Source organism: Ranitomeya variabilis, chromosome 1 (genome assembly GCF_051348905.1).
Source record: "Ranitomeya variabilis isolate aRanVar5 chromosome 1, aRanVar5.hap1, whole genome shotgun sequence".
Classification (NCBI taxonomy): Eukaryota; Metazoa; Chordata; class Amphibia; order Anura; family Dendrobatidae; genus Ranitomeya; species Ranitomeya variabilis.
In genome coordinates this window covers 847611514-847629313 of record NC_135232.1, presented here as the reverse complement: position 1 = coordinate 847629313, position 17800 = coordinate 847611514, and the positions used below count along the sequence as shown (strand labels likewise).

At 44.5% G+C, this 17800-nt stretch overlaps 1 long non-coding RNA gene across 1 annotated transcript in view; it reads right to left on the bottom strand.

Annotated features, from left to right (window-relative positions):
• Window positions 1–3822, bottom strand: part of LOC143774460 (uncharacterized) — a 32121-nt gene extending 28299 nt beyond the window's left edge. Inside the window, exon 1 of the long non-coding RNA XR_013215538.1 lies at window positions 3716–3822. This is a non-coding gene — a long non-coding RNA (uncharacterized LOC143774460). The remainder of the gene's footprint in view (window positions 1–3715) is intronic.
• Window positions 3823–17800: the final 13978 nt, after the last annotated feature.

The window sequence follows — 17800 nt, the reverse complement described above, 5'->3', positions numbered from 1 at the left end:
AAATCCACAACGTGTGCACATAGCCTAACTGTTTTCTCTGTAGAGGTGCAACAAAGTCTTTTATTATATGAGTTGGGCAGTTTTCCGCTGCAAAGGCACATTTCTTGTTTCTATTTTTTTTCCAAGGCCTTCCTAGGTCTATCCCCTTCCAGCCTGTCGTCTGTTCCTGGGGGACACCTCCTGCATACCCATGAAGAAATTTCCCCAGGTAACATGACACACAATCTAAAAGCAAACAAGAAGGAGCACCTGATATACTAGAAAATCCAGGTTGGCCATTTATATGGATACACCTAAATAAAATGGGAATGGTTGGTGATATCAACTTCTTGTTTGTGGCACATTAGTAAATGGGGGGGAAAAACTTTTCAAGATGGGTGGTGACCATGGCGACCATTTTGAAGTCGGCTATTTTGGATCCAACTTTATTTTTTCCAATGGGAGGAGGGTCATGTGACTTCAAACTTATTGAGAATTTCACAAGAAAAACAATGTTGTGATTGGTTTTAACATAACTTTATTATTTCATGAGTTATTTACAAGTTTCTCTTTGTTTACAGCTATTGACATGTCGCAGAGGTTAACATGTGAGGAGCGGATAGAAATTGTGTCGATGTCTGGTGAACGCAGTGCCCGGGTTATTGCAGCAGATTTCAACACAAGAAAACTGTCACCATTCCCATGTTATTTAGGTGTATCCATATAAATGGCCAACCCCAAAAAGTTTGCCTCATCAATGAACATAATGCTCAGTGTAAACTGAGGGTCCTGTTCCAAATTTAGTTTTGCCATTCTGTAAATTCAGCGCGCCTATCTTCGGCGGATATTAGCTACTCACAAATGCCACCCTTACAAAATCTAGCTGCTGCAGCATCTCAACGAGGATGACCCAGATAGGGGCGCTGAATTTGCAGGATGGGCAAAACTAAAATTGGAACAGGACCCTCAGTTTACACAGAACATTATGTTCAGTGATGAGGCAAACTTTTTTTTAGTATGTATACACCTAAATAACATGGGAATGGAGACAGTTTTCTTGTGTAGGGTGTCTTGCATTGAAATCTGCTGCAATGACCGGGGTACTGCGTTCACCAGACATCAACACAATTTCTATCCGTTCCTCACGTGTTAACCTCTGCAACATGTCAATGGCTGTAAACAAAGAGAAACTTGTAAATAACTCATGAAAGAATAAGGTTACGTTAAAACCAAGCACACCATTGTTTTTCTTGTGAAATTCTTAATAAGTTTGATGTGTCACATGACCCTTTTCCAATTGGAAAAAATAAAGTTGGATCCAAAATAGCCACCATGGTCACCACCCATTTTGAAAAGTTTCGCCCCTCCCATATACTAATGTGCCACAAACAGGAAGTTGAGATAACCAACCATTCCCATTTTATTTAGGAGTATCCATAACATGATCCACCCTGTATAATTAATTTTATTACAATTTTATTATAGTTTGATGACATAGGATCAAGATACAAAAAATATAATACATTTATAAAGACAAAGGGGAGACAGTGATAGCAAAAACTATTCAGCAGGCAGATAGCAATCTCATGTATCAAGGAATATTGGTGGCTACAATAAATATAAGTACCTGTATTCAACAATAGTGTTAAATAACCTGACTTGCCCATATGTTTCTATGTCAATAGTATGATAGGAGAACGTATATTTACATCATTAGACATATGGCATAGATAGTCATGCATATTTAGTATAAGAGGTCAGAAAGATAATCTGTTACCTGTAGCTATAATAAATGAGAGCTCTGCACTGTGGCTGGCATCTTGATGTGCATTTCACCGCCTCTGGAGTTTTGTCAGGAGGCATGACAAACAAACTAACTTCACCCTGCAGGGCTGTAGGTCTCCCTCACAGGAACAGGTAACCACACTGAGGCATATAGAGAACATCCGCCTTTTAATTTGTTCCTGGGGCGGATCCTTTCTTTCTGTATGGTGCCGTCAAGGTGTAGGGAAAATGAAGCATTTAACAAAAATTACATCTCCCCAAAAGTGAAACATGGTGGAGGATCCATAAGGTTGGGGGGCTCTTTTTCTGTCTCTGAAGACCCATGTTATGAAATTACAGGATTATCAAAGCATATTAGAGAAAAATGTGCTTAAAAGTATGAGAAAGCTAGGTTTGAGTTGAACAAAATGGGTCCTACAGCAGGATAATGACCCAAAGCACATATCAAAAAAGTCCACAAGTATGAACCCCTTTGTTTTCTAGTTTTGGAAAACCCCTGCATTCTTTTTTTAAAGCAAGCTATGCCTTACTAATCCTCTCTAGGGGCCCAACACTGAGTCTCCACCATTGCTCAGTGTCTGTTACTATCTAGAGCTCTGTCATCACGTAGATAGCGTGCTGAAGCCAATCAATGAGCTTAGCGGCTCTGCCGTAGATGATGGCATTAGCCAATCAGAGCCACTGTGTTCACTGATTGTTGACAGCGCTGTCGACATTAGAGCTGTAGATAACAGGCACTGGATCCGGCGGTGAGGATGAGAAAAGCAGTTCTTCAAAAAGAAACTGCAACAATGGGACAGGGGTTTTTAAATACTCTAAAACCCCTTTAGTGGAAATTTGACAGCTAATACATGCTGTCATAATCTGAGCCATGTATCACAAAAACATACTTTTAAAAAACCAAACCAGAATCTCAATTTGCAGGATGTTGCAAAGCATGAGATCTCATTTGGCTGCACAAAAGCCTCTGGTTTCTAATGGGTAACATCTCTCTGTGTAGAGAGACATGCCAGTGTAGGGAGACTTATAGGCCATGCAATTACCATTTGGTTAATTAAATATTGACCCTTTATGAGCCTTCTCACGAGCTTGGATAGAAGCCAAACCAGAATTTTCAGGGTCTCTTATATGCCAATTGCCTCTTCCCCTTGGAAGAGTCTTTTCGCATATTTAATTTCCCAGGGGAGCACTGCATGGCCAATAAGTCTCCCTAAACTGCATGTCACTCTTCACAAAGATAAGTTACCCCTTAGTCCATTCAGAGACTTCTCATGCAGCCAAGTGAAATCTCATGCTTTCTATTGAGGAGGGGCAATACCCAAAAACATGTCTGCCCGTGTGTTAAATAATGGATGGACAACAATGTATTTTGTTTTCCCCCTCTATTTCCTCAGATAGTAAGCAGGGGCTTCCTATTGTTTGAATAGTTGAATAATGTATTGCTTTGTAAGATCTTCTATAGTTTGTCCGTGTCCCCTCTGATTCGTATAGGTTTGTGGAATATGTTGGAGCTATAGAAACATAATTACTGTTTTATTGAAATAAAAAAAATGTAGTTACCCTTTAAGCAATTGCTGTCTAATTAGTTATGTGAGCACTGATAAAGTGCGGACAAGTGAGTCCAAGTAACTGCTTCCAGATCCTCATGGACTATATACTTCTAGTTGGTGTGCATATTATTATGCAATAACATACTAAAACATCATTACATTAAGCAGCTAAACAATATTGTACAGCCGGGGACATGGGGAGCATGGCCGTATTTGTCACTAGGCACTTGAGGGCACGTGCCTAGGGCGGGAAGATGAGGGGGGAGGCACCTAAGCATTTTTTTTTTTTAGTCCGCAGTGGCGCATCCCTGAAGACAGGGGGTGGCAGAGCGGCAGTCAGTACATGTGGTGCTGGTGCTGACCCCCTACTCCTACTCCCTGCTGACACACAGTCCACTTACCGGGGGTGGGGCTGAGGTGGAATGGCGGCACCATGTCTCCCGACCTGGCTGGGACACACATTGCTGGCCTGGGAGTCGCAGCTGCAGAGCAGTACACAGTAAGTAAACATGATCTCTCTCCTGCCCGCCTGCTGCACGGCTGTCAGTGACTCACCACTTCCCTCAGACTCCTCAGGCTCGTTTCTGCCTGGAGGCTGGAGCACAGACAGCAGCAGCAGCACTGGAATGTTTGCACCCAGTCCCAGATAGTGTGAGCGGGGTGGGGGGTGTAATATATATCTGCCTCGTCTTTTCTGGACATTATGGGGATCTGCACATGATGGATGAGGGGGGGGATCTGCACATGATGGATGGAGGGGGGATCTGCACATGATGGATGCAGGGGGCTCTACACATGATGGATGCAGGGGTGTGTGCACATGATGGATGCAGGGGGGTGCACATGATGGATGCAGGGGGGTGCACATGATGGATGCAGGGGGGTATCTTCACATGATGGATGGAGGGGGGATCTGCACATGATGGATGGAGGGGGGCTGCAAATTATGTGAGGGAGGGGACGGGGGACTGCACATGAATGGAATGGGACTGCACATTATGAAGTGAAAATGGGGGACTGTGAATGATGAAGGGAGGGGGACTGCGAATGATGAAGGGAGGGGGGGAAGGGGGACTGCAAATGATGAAGAGAGGGGGAGGACGACAGCAAATGATGTGAGGGGGACTGCAAATGATGAAGTGAGGGACAGCGGACAGCAATTGAATTGAAGGTGGGGGATGTAGAGAGCAAATGAGGACCTGGGGGAGAGCAAATAATGATGAATTTTGAGGGTGGTGGGAGTAAATGATGTATTGAATGTGGGGAAAAAGCAGTTGATAATGAATAGAGGGTGGGGTGGAAGAGAGAGAAGACATGACAATGAATTGGGTCGGAAGGGGCATGTAAATATAATGAATCGGGGGAGCTTGAGGCATATAGTGGGGGCGTTGAGGATGCAGTGACTGGTAATGAATTGGGGGAAAGAGTACAGGGGCTAATTAATGCATACATTAAGTGGGGAAAATTGCTATTTATAGTTGGTGGGGGCGTATTGGTGGATTAATAATAACTAATTATATATTAATGTAGAATGTAAGTCCGCAAGGACAGGGTCCTCTCCCCTCTATCAGTCTGTCATTGTAAATTTGTTTACTGTAAACGATATCTATAACTCTGTACGTAACCCCTTTCTCATGTACAGCACCATGGAATTAATGGTGCTATATAAATTATTATTAATAATAATAATAATAATAATAATAATGGTGGGTGCACGTCTATTCAGATGTGTAGTGTAGTAGAAGAAAGGGAAAAAGTGGGGAACGTGTTCTGGAAGCAGGGCTCTATGTAAGGCCGGTTTCACACTTGCGTTTGGAGCAGCTGCGGAGGGCTGCGGACTTCCTCCGTGAAGTCCCGCCCTCCGCCGCTGGCTCCGCCTACTTCTGCATGCCGCCCGCATGCGGCCTGCGTACCTATCTTTAACATTTGGTACGCAGGTCGTGCGGCTGTATGCGGAGGCTGCCGCATGCGTAGTTTTGATGCTGCAGATTAAAAAAAAAATGCTACAGGCTGCGTCCTACGCTGGTCGCCGCAGCGTCAAAATGACGCATGCGGCAGCCTCCGCATACAGCCGCACAACCTGCGTACCTAATGTTAAATATAGGTACACAGGCCGCATGCGGGCGGCATGCAGAAGTAGGCGGAGCTAGCGGCGGAGGGCGGGGCTTCACGGAGGAAGTCCGCAGCCCTCCGCAGCTGCTCCAAACGCAAGTGTGAAACCGGCCTAACTATGTTATTTTATGCAGAGACAAGTCCTGGCTGGAAGAAATGATGGCGGTCTGTGCTGCATGAAAAAGAACAGCAAAGATGAAGGACTTCAGCTAGAGACGTCACTGGTGAGTCAGTGCGTCACTTGTACACTGAAACTAAACACTCTATTACCTGTTCCCTGACACTATATAGAGTTCCTGTGTATAATGTCATTGGTGATCACTGTATTAAATATACACTGACATTATATACAGAGCTACTGTGTATAATGGCATTAATGTTGTGGGTTTTTTTTATTAATGATCAGTATTGTAATATTCAGTCACTATGTGGTGGTACTATGTGATCTGGTCACGGTATGGAGGTATTTGTTCCTTGTATGTGGTATTATTCCGTCACTATGTGGTGGTAATATGTCATCTGGTCATGGTGTGATGGTATTTCTCTCTTGTATGTGGTATTAATAGTCATTCTAAAAACACCAAGGTTACTTACCGGTAGCCGGTTTTTCCGGAGCCCATGACAGCACACCTGAGAGAGGGATCCGCCCAGCCAGGACAGGAAACTGTTGTGAAATTGGATTTTGGGCTCCCCCGGTGGCCACTGGTGGAATTGAACTGGTGTGCATCATCCCCTCTGTTCACCTGTTTCCATCAGGATGTGGGAGTCGCTATTTAACCTTGCTCCTCTGTCACTTCCATGCCGGTCAACATTGTAATCAGAAGCCTTTCTGTGCATGTTCCTGCTGCTAGACAACTCCCAGCTAAGTTGGACTTTAGTCCTCGTTTGTTTTTGCATTTTGTTCCAGTTCACAGCTATAGTTTCGTTTCTGTGTCTGGAAAGCTCTTGTGATCTGAAATTGCCACTCTGATGTTATGAGTTAATACTAGAGTCTTAAAGTAATTTCAGGATGGTATTTTGATAGGGTTTTCAGCTGACCATGAAAGTGCCCTTTCTGTCTTCCTGCTATCTAGTAAGCGGACCTCAATTTTGCTAAACCTATTTTCATACTACGTTTGTCATTTCATCTAAAATCACCGCCAATATATGTGGGGGCCTCTGTCTGCCTATCGGGGAAATTTCTCTAGAGGTGAGCCAGGACTATATTTTCCTCTGCCAGGATTAGTTAGTCCTCCGGCCGGCGCTGGGCGTCTAGGGATAAAAACGTAGGCAACGCTACCCGGCTACTGTTAGTTGTGCGGCAGGTTTAGTTCATGGTCAGTTTAGTTTCCATCCTTCCAAGAGCTAGTACTTATGTTTGCTGGGCTATGTTCTCTTGCCATTGAGAACCATAACAGTTTGACCGGCCCAAAAAGGGTTAAATTAATTGACAGAGAAAGGAGAGAAAAGAGAAGTCTGCTGAAGATTTTTTTTTTTTTTTTTTCCCTTCCCTTCAGTTCTGAGTGTGCTTGTAATTGAATCTCTTGCAAGTCTGCCTATATTGCAGCCTTTCTCTCTCTCTCTCTCCTTCTAATCCTGGAATGGCTCTGTGTTCACCTGTTTAAAATGGATATTCAGAGTTTAGCTGCAGGTTTGAATAATCTCACCACGAAAGTTCAAAATTTACAAGATTTTGTTGTTCATGTTCCTATATCTGAACCTAGAATTCCTTTGCCTGAATTTTTCTCGGGGACTAGATCTTGCTTTCAAAATTTCAAAAATAATTGCAAGTTGTTTTTGTCCCTGAAATCTCGCTCTGCTGGAGATCCTGCTCAGCAGGTCAGGATTGTGATTTCCTTGCTCCGGGGCGACCCTCAGGATTGGGCTTTTGCATTGGCTCCAGGGGATCCTGCGTTGCTCAATGTGGATGCGTTTTTTCTGGCCTTGGGGTTGCTTTATGAGGAACCTCAGTTAGAGCTTCAGGCGGAAAAGGCCTTGATGTCCCTATCTCAGGGGCAAGACGAAGCTGAAATATACTGCCAGAAATTCCGTAAATGGGCTGTGCTTACTCAGTGGAATGAGTGCGCCCTGGCGGCGAATTTCAGAGAGGGTCTCTCTGATGCCATTAAGGATGTTATGGTGGGGTTCCCTGTGCCTGCGGGTCTGAATGAGTCCATGACAATGGCTATCCAGATCGATAGGCGTCTGCGGGAGCGCAAACCTGTGCACCATTTGGCGGTGTCTACTGAGAAGACGCCAGAGAATATGCAATGTGATAGAATTCTGTCCAGAAGTGAACGGCAGAATTTAAGACGAAAAAATGGGTTGTGCTTCTATTGCGGTGATTCAACTCATGTTATATCAGCATGCTCTAAGCGTACTAAGAAGCTTGATAAGTCTGTTTCAATTGGCACTTTACAGTCTAAGTTTATTCTATCTGTGACCCTGATTTGTTCTTTATCATCTATTACCGCGGATGCCTATGTCGACTCTGGCGCCGCTTTGAGTCTTATGGATTGGTCCTTTGCCAAACGCTGTGGGTATGATTTAGAGCCTCTTGAAACTCCTATACCCCTGAAGGGGATTGACTCCACCCCATTGGCTAGTAATAAACCACAATACTGGACACAAGTAACTATGCGGATTAATCCGGATCATCAGGAGATTATTCGCTTTCTTGTGCTGTATAACCTACATGATGTGTTGGTGCTTGGATTGCCATGGCTGCAATCTCATAACCCAGTCCTTGACTGGAAAGCTATGTCTGTGTTAAGCTGGGGATGTAAGGGGACGCATGGGGACGTACCTGTGGTTTCCATTTCATCATCTATTCCCTCTGAGATTCCTGAATTCTTGACTGAATATCGTGACGTTTTTGAAGAACCTAAGCTTGGTTCATTACCTCCGCACCGGGAGTGCGATTGTGCCATAGATTTGATTCCGGGTAGTAAATACCCTAAGGGTCGTTTATTTAATCTGTCTGTGCCTGAACATGCTGCTATGCGAGAATATATAAAGGAGTCCTTGGAAAAGGGACATATTCGTCCTTCGTCATCTCCCTTAGGAGCCGGTTTTTTCTTTGTGGCTAAGAAAGATGGCTCTTTGAGACCGTGTATTGATTATCGGCTTTTGAATAAAATCACGGTTAAATATCAATATCCGTTGCCACTGCTGACTGATTTGTTTGCTCGCATAAAGGGGGCCAAGTGGTTCTCTAAGATAGATCTCCGTGGGGCGTATAATTTGGTGCGAATTAAGCAGGGGGATGAGTGGAAGACCGCATTTAATACGCCCGAGGGCCACTTTGAGTATTTGGTGATGCCTTTTGGTCTTTCAAATGCCCCTTCAGTCTTTCAGTCCTTTATGCATGACATTTTCCGTGATTATTTGGATAAATTTATGATTGTGTATCTGGATGATATTTTGATTTTTTCGGATGACTGGGACTCTCATGTCCAGCAGGTCAGGAGGGTTTTTCAGGTGTTGCGGTCTAATTCCTTGTGTGTGAAGGGTTCTAAGTGCGTTTTTGGGGTTCAAAAGATTTCCTTTTTGGGATATATTTTTTCCCCCTCTTCCATCGAGATGGATCCTGTCAAGGTTCAGGCTATTTGTGATTGGACGCAACCCTCTTCTCTTAAGAGTCTTCAGAAATTTTTGGGCTTTGCTAACTTTTATCGTCGATTTATTGCTGGTTTTTCTGATGTTGTTAAACCATTGACTGATTTGACTAAGAAGGGTGCTGATGTTGCTGATTGGTCCCCTGCTGCTGTGGAGGCCTTTCGGGAGCTTAAGCGCCGCTTTTCTTCCGCCCCTGTGTTGCGTCAGCCTGATGTTGCTCTTCCTTTTCAGGTTGAGGTCGACGCTTCTGAAATCGGAGCTGGGGCAGTTTTGTCGCAGAGAAGTTCCGATTGTTCCGTGATGAGACCTTGTGCCTTTTTCTCGAGTAAATTTTCGCCCGCCGAGCGGAATTATGATGTTGGGAATCGGGAGCTTTTGGCCATGAAGTGGGCTTTTGAGGAGTGGCGTCATTGGCTTGAGGGGGCTAGACATCAGGTGGTGGTATTGACTGACCACAAAAATCTAATTTATCTTGAGTCCGCCAGACGCCTGAATCCTAGACAGGCGCGCTGGTCGTTGTTTTTCTCTCGGTTTAATTTTGTGGTGTCCTACCTGCCGGGTTCTAAGAATGTTAAGGCGGATGCCCTTTCTAGGAGTTTTGAGCCTGACTCCCCTGGTAACTCTGAACCTACAGGTATCCTTAAGGATGGAGTGATATTGTCTGCCGTTTCTCCAGACCTGCGGCGGGCCTTGCAGGAGTTTCAGGCGGATAGACCTGATCGTTGCCCACCTGGTAGACTGTTTGTTCCTGATGATTGGACCAGTAAAGTCATTTCTGAGGTTCATTCTTCTGCGTTGACAGGTCATCCTGGAATCTTTGGTACCAGGGATTTGGTGGCAAGGTCCTTCTGGTGGCCTTCCCTGTCTCGAGATGTGCAAGGCTTTGTGCAGTCTTGTGACGTTTGTGCTCGGGCCAAGCCTTGTTGTTCTCGGGCTAGTGGATTGTTGTTGCCCTTGCCTATCCCGAAGAGGCCCTGGACGCACATCTCGATGGATTTTATTTCGGATCTTCCTGTTTCTCAGAAGATGTCTGTCATCTGGGTGGTGTGTGACCGTTTCTCTAAGATGGTCCATTTGGTTCCCCTGCCTAAGTTGCCTTCTTCTTCCGAGTTGGTTCCTCTGTTTTTTCAAAATGTGGTCCGTTTGCATGGTATTCCGGAGAATATCGTTTCTGACAGAGGAACCCAATTCGTGTCTAGATTTTGGCGAGCATTCTGTGCTAGGATGGGCATAGATTTGTCTTTCTCGTCTGCTTTCCATCCTCAGACAAATGGCCAGACCGAGCGGACGAATCAGACCTTGGAGACATATTTGAGGTGTTTTGTGTCTGCAGATCAGGATGATTGGGTTGCTTTTTTGCCTTTAGCGGAGTTTGCCCTCAATAATCGGGCCAGCTCTGCCACCTTGGTGTCTCCTTTTTTCTGTAATTCGGGGTTTCATCCTCGATTTTCTTCTGGTCAGGTGGAATCTTCGGATTGTCCTGGAGTGGATGCTGTGGTGGAGAGGTTGCATCAGATTTGGGGGCAGGTAGTGGACAATTTGAAGTTGTCCCAGGAGAAGACTCAGCTTTTTGCCAACCGCCGGCGTCGGGTTGGTCCTCGGCTTTGTGTTGGGGACTTGGTGTGGTTGTCTTCTCGTTTTGTCCCTATGAGGGTTTCTTCTCCTAAGTTTAAGCCTCGGTTCATCGGCCCGTACAAGATATTGGAGATTCTTAACCCTGTGTCCTTCCGTTTGGACCTCCCTGCATCTTTTTCTATTCATAATGTTTTTCATCGGTCATTGTTGCGCAGGTATGAGGTACCGGTTGTGCCTTCCGTTGAGCCTCCTGCTCCGGTGTTGGTTGAGGGCGAGTTGGAGTACGTTGTGGAAAAAATCTTGGACTCCCGTGTTTCCAGACGGAAACTCCAGTATCTGGTCAAATGGAAGGGATACGGTCAGGAGGATAATTCTTGGGTGACTGCCTCTGATGTTCATGCCTCCGATCTGGTCCGTGCCTTTCATAGGGCTCATCCTGATCGCCCTGGTGGTTCTGGTGAGGGTTCGGTGCCCCCTCCTTGAGGGGGGGGTACTGTTGTGAAATTGGATTTTGGGCTCCCCCGGTGGCCACTGGTGGAATTGAACTGGTGTGCATCATCCCCTCTGTTCACCTGTTTCCATCAGGATGTGGGAGTCGCTATTTAACCTTGCTCCTCTGTCACTTCCATGCCGGTCAACATTGTAATCAGAAGCCTTTCTGTGCATGTTCCTGCTGCTAGACAACTCCCAGCTAAGTTGGACTTTAGTCCTCGTTTGTTTTTGCATTTTGTTCCAGTTCACAGCTGTAGTTTCGTTTCTGTGTCTGGAAAGCTCTTGTGATCTGAAATTGCCACTCTGATGTTATGAGTTAATACTAGAGTCTTAAAGTAATTTCAGGATGGTATTTTGATAGGGTTTTCAGCTGACCATGAAAGTGCCCTTTCTGTCTTCCTGCTATCTAGTAAGCGGACCTCAATTTTGCTAAACCTATTTTCATACTACGTTTGTCATTTCATCTAAAATCACCGCCAATATATGTGGGGGCCTCTGTCTGCCTATCGGGGAAATTTCTCTAGAGGTGAGCCAGGACTATATTTTCCTCTGCCAGGATTAGTTAGTCCTCCGGCCGGCGCTGGGCGTCTAGGGATAAAAACGTAGGCAACGCTACCCGGCTACTGTTAGTTGTGCGGCAGGTTTAGTTCATGGTCAGTTTAGTTTCCATCCTTCCAAGAGCTAGTACTTATGTTTGCTGGGCTATGTTCTCTTGCCATTGAGAACCATAACAGGAAACCTACTGAAATAAAAGGGCGGTACCTCTCCCTCGCTTCAGTTGGTTTTCAGAGCATGAGGCGCTCCCCTGGTTAGTTCACATGGCAAACTACCACCACATCATAATAATAATAAACAAACAACACCCAGCTAAAAGTGTACACCAAAGGGTGAAAAAAAGGGGAGGGATATACAGGTGCTGTCATGGGCTCTGGAAGAACCAGCTACCGGTAAGTAACCTTGGTATTTTCCCTTCCCCATGACAGCACACCTGAGAGATTTTTGGAGAAAGGAACACCTTAGGGAGGGACCACCGCTTGCAGCACCCTTCTACCAAAGGTAAGGTCAGTCGAGGAGGATAGATTCAGTCGGTAGTGTTTAAAGAAGGTAGACGGTGAGGACCAGGTAGCGGCCTTACATATCTGATCAATCTATACCTCTGCTTTCTCAGCCCAGGAAGTAGCCGCAGCTCTGGTGGAATGAGCCTTGATGCCTTCAGGGACCGCGCCGCCACACGCAGCATAGGATAAGCTAATGGCCTCCCTAATCCATCTAGCAATAGTACTTTTAGACACCCCATATCCTTTCCTGCTACTCTGGAAAGCTACAAATAGGGACTGATCCTTCCTCCACTGACTGGTTCAGGATATGTACTGTAACATCGACCACCTTACATCAAGTGTATGAAATTTTTCCTCTCCTGGATTTTTAGGATTATCACAAAACGAGGGTAAAACAATCTCCTGACTCCTATGGAATTTAAGAACTACCTTAGGTAGATAAGTCGGATCTGGTCTTAGAACCACCCTGTCATCATATATCTGTGTGTATGGAGGGCAATAGACAGGGCTTGCAAGTCACTCACCCTACGTGCTGATGTCAAAGCTACCAGTAGCACTGTTTTAAAAGTGAGAAGTTTTGCTGAGAACTCTTGCAAAGGCTCAAAAGGACCCCTAGTTAGAGCTTCTAAAACCAGATTCAAATCCCAAGGCCACCGTGATTCCAGCACTAGGGCTCCCATCAGGACAGGAAACCCAACTGAAGTGAGGGAAAGGTACCGCCCTTTTATTTCAGTAGGTTTCCTGTCCTGGCTGGGTGGATCCCTCTCAGGTGTGCTGTCATGGGGGAAGGGAAAAATATATGTGACTCATTCCCTTAATAAATAAATAAAAATATACCTAAAAAGAGTATTGGATATTTTAAGAAATGTTTAATAGGTTAGTTGAGTAGGGCCCGACCAAAAGAGTCTACCTTGTTGTGGTGGCGACTTAATAATTATTTTGCAGAAGATTTGTTTTTCCAAGAGCAGCATTGGGACTGTGGAAGGCTTGAGGGGAGGCGGAACTGGGGTGGAGTCTGGGCAGAGTCTCAAGGGGGCCCGGACATTTTGCCAGTATTGGGCTTCAAAATTCCTAGTGGCAGCCCTGCCCACACTGTCACCTCAGTTCTGTGAAGGCTGACCCCTTGTGTTGGCTCTGTTCCACCAGTTTCGACTCTCAGGTTCATGGGACATTAACTGGAAGTGAGATCTATGGCTGCCACACATTTTCTCTTCATTACTTAGCCGTACAAACATGGGGACAGTTACAGTATATTTATTTAAAGGCAGTCTGTCTGCAGGATTTCACCCCTTCAAACATTTTATATGTGCATGCAGCACTTTCAAAGACAGATTCCATAAATACCTTTATATGGTCAGTCTCTTCTGCCTTATTCAGAAATCAGCATTTCAATCAACGACTATGGTGGATCTTAACCCTCTATCACTTCAGCTCTATTTCCCACAGAGTGGCACCTCCTTTTACTTCACTGACAGCCTCTATGCAGTGTTTCCTTCAGGAAAAAAAAAAAAAGAGGTGTAAGGTGATCAGGAAGAGGTGGCACTGAGCGGGTATAGAGCTGGAGTAACAGATCTACTCCCTCATTTGCATATGTATGCAAATCGATTTCAGATGGACTGAACATGTAAAAATATTGCTGGAATTGTCTTTGAAAGAGCTACATGGCCATATACATAGATTTGGCCTAAATTCATTCCCTATGGGACTTGCGCGGTTTTGAACTTACAATGAGACAGAAAAAAAAAAAACACTGCTAGCAGCTTTTTTTTCCTGTTGCTGCAAGTACCGCATTTGCCAGATCGCAGCAAAACCACAAGTGACGCACATGTCCTTGTAGCAGAAGGGAATGAATGAGGCAAAAACGCAGTGTTTTCGTAAGTGATCCATTGCGCGGCAGATGTGGAAAAACTGTCGGATCTGCCGCAAATGGCAAAAGTCACTGATGTGAAAGTAGCCCAAGTCACTGCCGACAGTAACTGCATTAGTCATACTCACCAATGCAAACTCTAAATACGGCCCTGACGGGGAGAGGGAATAGGATCTGCAGGGTCATAACAGACCCTGAGCAGCCAATAGTGCAGCCTGATGCCAAATTTGCTTTGTTAATGGGGATATTATGCCAGCCCCAGCTACAAGAGAAATCATAAGTTATATTTAGATATTGGCCACTATCACCCCCTACAAAGTAGAAGGAAAAAAAAAAAATTGGGATTAGTAGGCATTAGTTCTACTGGTGATAGGTTTTCCAGAAGTCTATCATGACCGCACCATCAGGAGGTTGTCCTTCGTATCCTTGATAGGGACAAGAACACAACACAAAAGGAGTTAAAACGCCGCTCCCTCCACCACCCTTCAGTGATTTTTTCAAGTACAACACCAGGATGGATGCAACTATTTTAGTTTCCTTCTACATACATTACCATCTCATATCAGTTAGGAATTTAAGGGAGGGAATGTAATAGGTGCCATCATGATGGACTCCTGGAAAACCTATTACCAGTAGGACTAATGCCTACTTTCCAGGACGTCCCTCCTAACAGCACTATCAGCAGGATACATTCAGGGTGGGACTACTGCTTAGAGGACCTTTCTTCCAAAGGCCATTTTGTGGCCAGATAAAGTGTCCAGTATAAAATGTCTGCAAAAGGTGTTAAATTTTGTCCATGTTGCAGCACTGTAGATTTGGTCCTTCGAGGCCCCTGCTTTGCTCTGCACAAGATGTGGCTACTGCTCTTGGAGAATGGGCTCTGTTATTAACTGGAGGAGACTTTCCTTCTGATTAGTAGGTCAGGCTGATCACTGACCTAACCCATCTCGCAAGTGTCACTTTTGATGTCTTTTTCCCCCCTCATTTTTTACCCCAAACTGTATGAACAGATTGTGATCTAGTCACCAGTCTTTTGTGGATTCCAAGTACTGGAGGACTAACACTTGACGTCTAGGGAATGAAATGTCCTTTCTTGACTATTTTTTTTAATGGTCCTGGCAGAAGGAAGGCCAGACCACCTTTTGGCTCATATGAAAGGATGTTACTACTTTTGATAGGAATGCAGGATTTAAACCTGAGAATATATTTTTTTTTAAATGTAAAACGCCTGTATTTCACCAATACGTCTGGCTGTTATGGTGACCAGAAATGCAGTCTTGAGAGAGAGAGAAATTTTATATCTGAATCTTCAAGTGGTTCATATGGTGGTCTGCGCAACCCATTTCGGACCATTTTTAAATCCCATGGTGGAACAAAGGCTCTAACCGTGGGTCTTATTCTGCCTGCGGCTTTAATGAATCTTTCAATCAATGGATGCCCTGCTAGTGGATAGTCCATGAAAAAACACTCAGCCGAGATTGGCACTTTCGAAGTGCTAGGTCTTAGGCCTTTATCAAATCCTGCTTGGAGGAAGAATTTGGGGGATATTAGGCTTAGAGAATTCCATTGTCATCTCAGGATATTGAGCACAGAGTTTTCTCCATATTTTTGTGTATATTGTCGATGTTACTGGTTTCCTACTTTTGTATAGTTATGACAGTCAGGCCACTGCGTATTCGTAGCCTTTTCCATGCGGTTTACAGTACCAAACAAATCCGCAGTTCAGAAAATACAGCGCGGAAACACTGCTTTGTATTTTCCGCAGCACGTCAATTCTTTGTGCTGATTCTTCAGCATTTTACTCCTGCTCAATAGGAATCCACAGGTGTAGAACCACAGGTGGAATCTGCACGTATAAGCCAGTGCGTGTTGCCTGTTTTTGCAAAAACAAAAACAAATTATATATATATATATATATATATATATATATATATATATATATATTTATATATATATTACAGGTCCTTCTCAAAAAATTAGCATATAGTGTTAAATTTCATTATTTACCATAATGTAATGATTACAATTAAACTTTCATATATTATAGATTCATTATCCACCAACTGAAATTTGTCAGGTCTTTTATTGTTTTAATACTGATGATTTTGGCATACAACTCCTGATAACCCAAAAAACCTGTCTCAATAAATTAGCATATTTCACCCGTCCAATCAAATAAAAGTGTTTTTTAATAACAAACAAAAAAACCATCAAATAATAATGTTCAGTTATGCACTCAATACTTGGTCGGGAATCCTTTGGCAGAAATGACTGCTTCAATGCGGCGTGGCATGGAGGCAATCAGCCTGTGACACTGCTGAGATGTTATGGAGGTCCAGGATGCTTCAATAGCGGCCTTAAGCTCATCCAGAGTGTTGGGTCTTGCGTCTCTCAACTTTCTCTTCACAATATCCCACAGATTCTCTATGGGGTTCAGGTCAGGAGAGTTGGCAGGCCAATTGAGCACAGTAATACCATGGTCAGTAAACCATTTACCAGTGGTTTTGGCACTGTGAGCAGGTGCCAGGTCGTGCTGAAAAATGAAATCTTCATCTCCATAAAGCATTTCAGCCGATGGAAGCATGAAGTGCTCCAAAATCTCCTGATAGCTAGCTGCATTGACCCTGCCCTTGATGAAACACAGTGGACCAACACCAGCAGCTGACATGGCACCCCACACCATCACTGACTGTGGGTACTTGACACTGGACTTCAGGCATTTTGGCATTTCCTTCTCCCCAGTCTTCCTCCAGACTCTGGCACCTTGATTTCCGAATGACATGCAAAATTTGCTTTCATCAGAAAAAAGTACTTGGGACCACTTAGCAACAGTCCAGTGCTGCTTCTCTGTAGCCCAGGTCAGGCGCTTCTGCCGCTGTTTATGGTTCAAAAGTGGCTTTACCTGGGGAATGCGGCACCTGTAGCCCATTCCCTGCACACCAGACTCAGTCCACTGCTTCCTCAGGTTCCCCAAGGTCTGGAATCGGTCCTTCTCCACAATCTTCCTCAGGGTCCGGTCACCTCTTCTCGTTGTACAGCGTTTTCTGCTACATTGTTTCCTTCCAACAGACTTACCATTGAGGTGCCTTGATACAGCACTCTGGGAACAGCCTATTTGTTGAGAAAACAGTAATTAGACTTACTGGTAATTGTATTTCCAGGAATCCATCCTGACAGCACACTGGAGGACATCCTTCTTATCCATGATGGGACAGGAAACACGAGAGGTTAAAAGGACCCTCCCCCTACCACCCTTCAGTGTTTTTCCAAAGTAACACATCTGGATGGATGCAAAAACAAGTTTTATTACAACAAAATAATCAATCATACAAATGTTACATCACATAAGTATAAAGATCAAACAATAGGGAGGGAACTAACAGTGCTGTCAGGATGGATTCCTGGAAATACAATTACCAGTAAGTCTAATTACTGTTTTCCAGGTCACCACCTGACAGCACACTGGAGAAATACCAAAGGAGAATGGTATTTAGGGTGGGACCACTGCTTGAAGTACCTTTCTACCAAAGGCCAACTGAGGCGAAACTACATCTAACTTATAGTGTTTAGAAAAGGTACTAAGATTAGACCATGATGCAGCTCTACAGATCTGGTCTGCCGTAGCCCCCCCTTTCTCCGCCCATGATGTGGCCATGGCCCTAGATGAGTGGGCTTTAAGATTAACTGGGGAATTCAAACCTTTAGCTTTGTAGGCCAAATCAATTGTAGATTTTATCCACCGTGCGATAGTCGCTTTAGACGCTTTTTTCCCCTTATTTGAACCC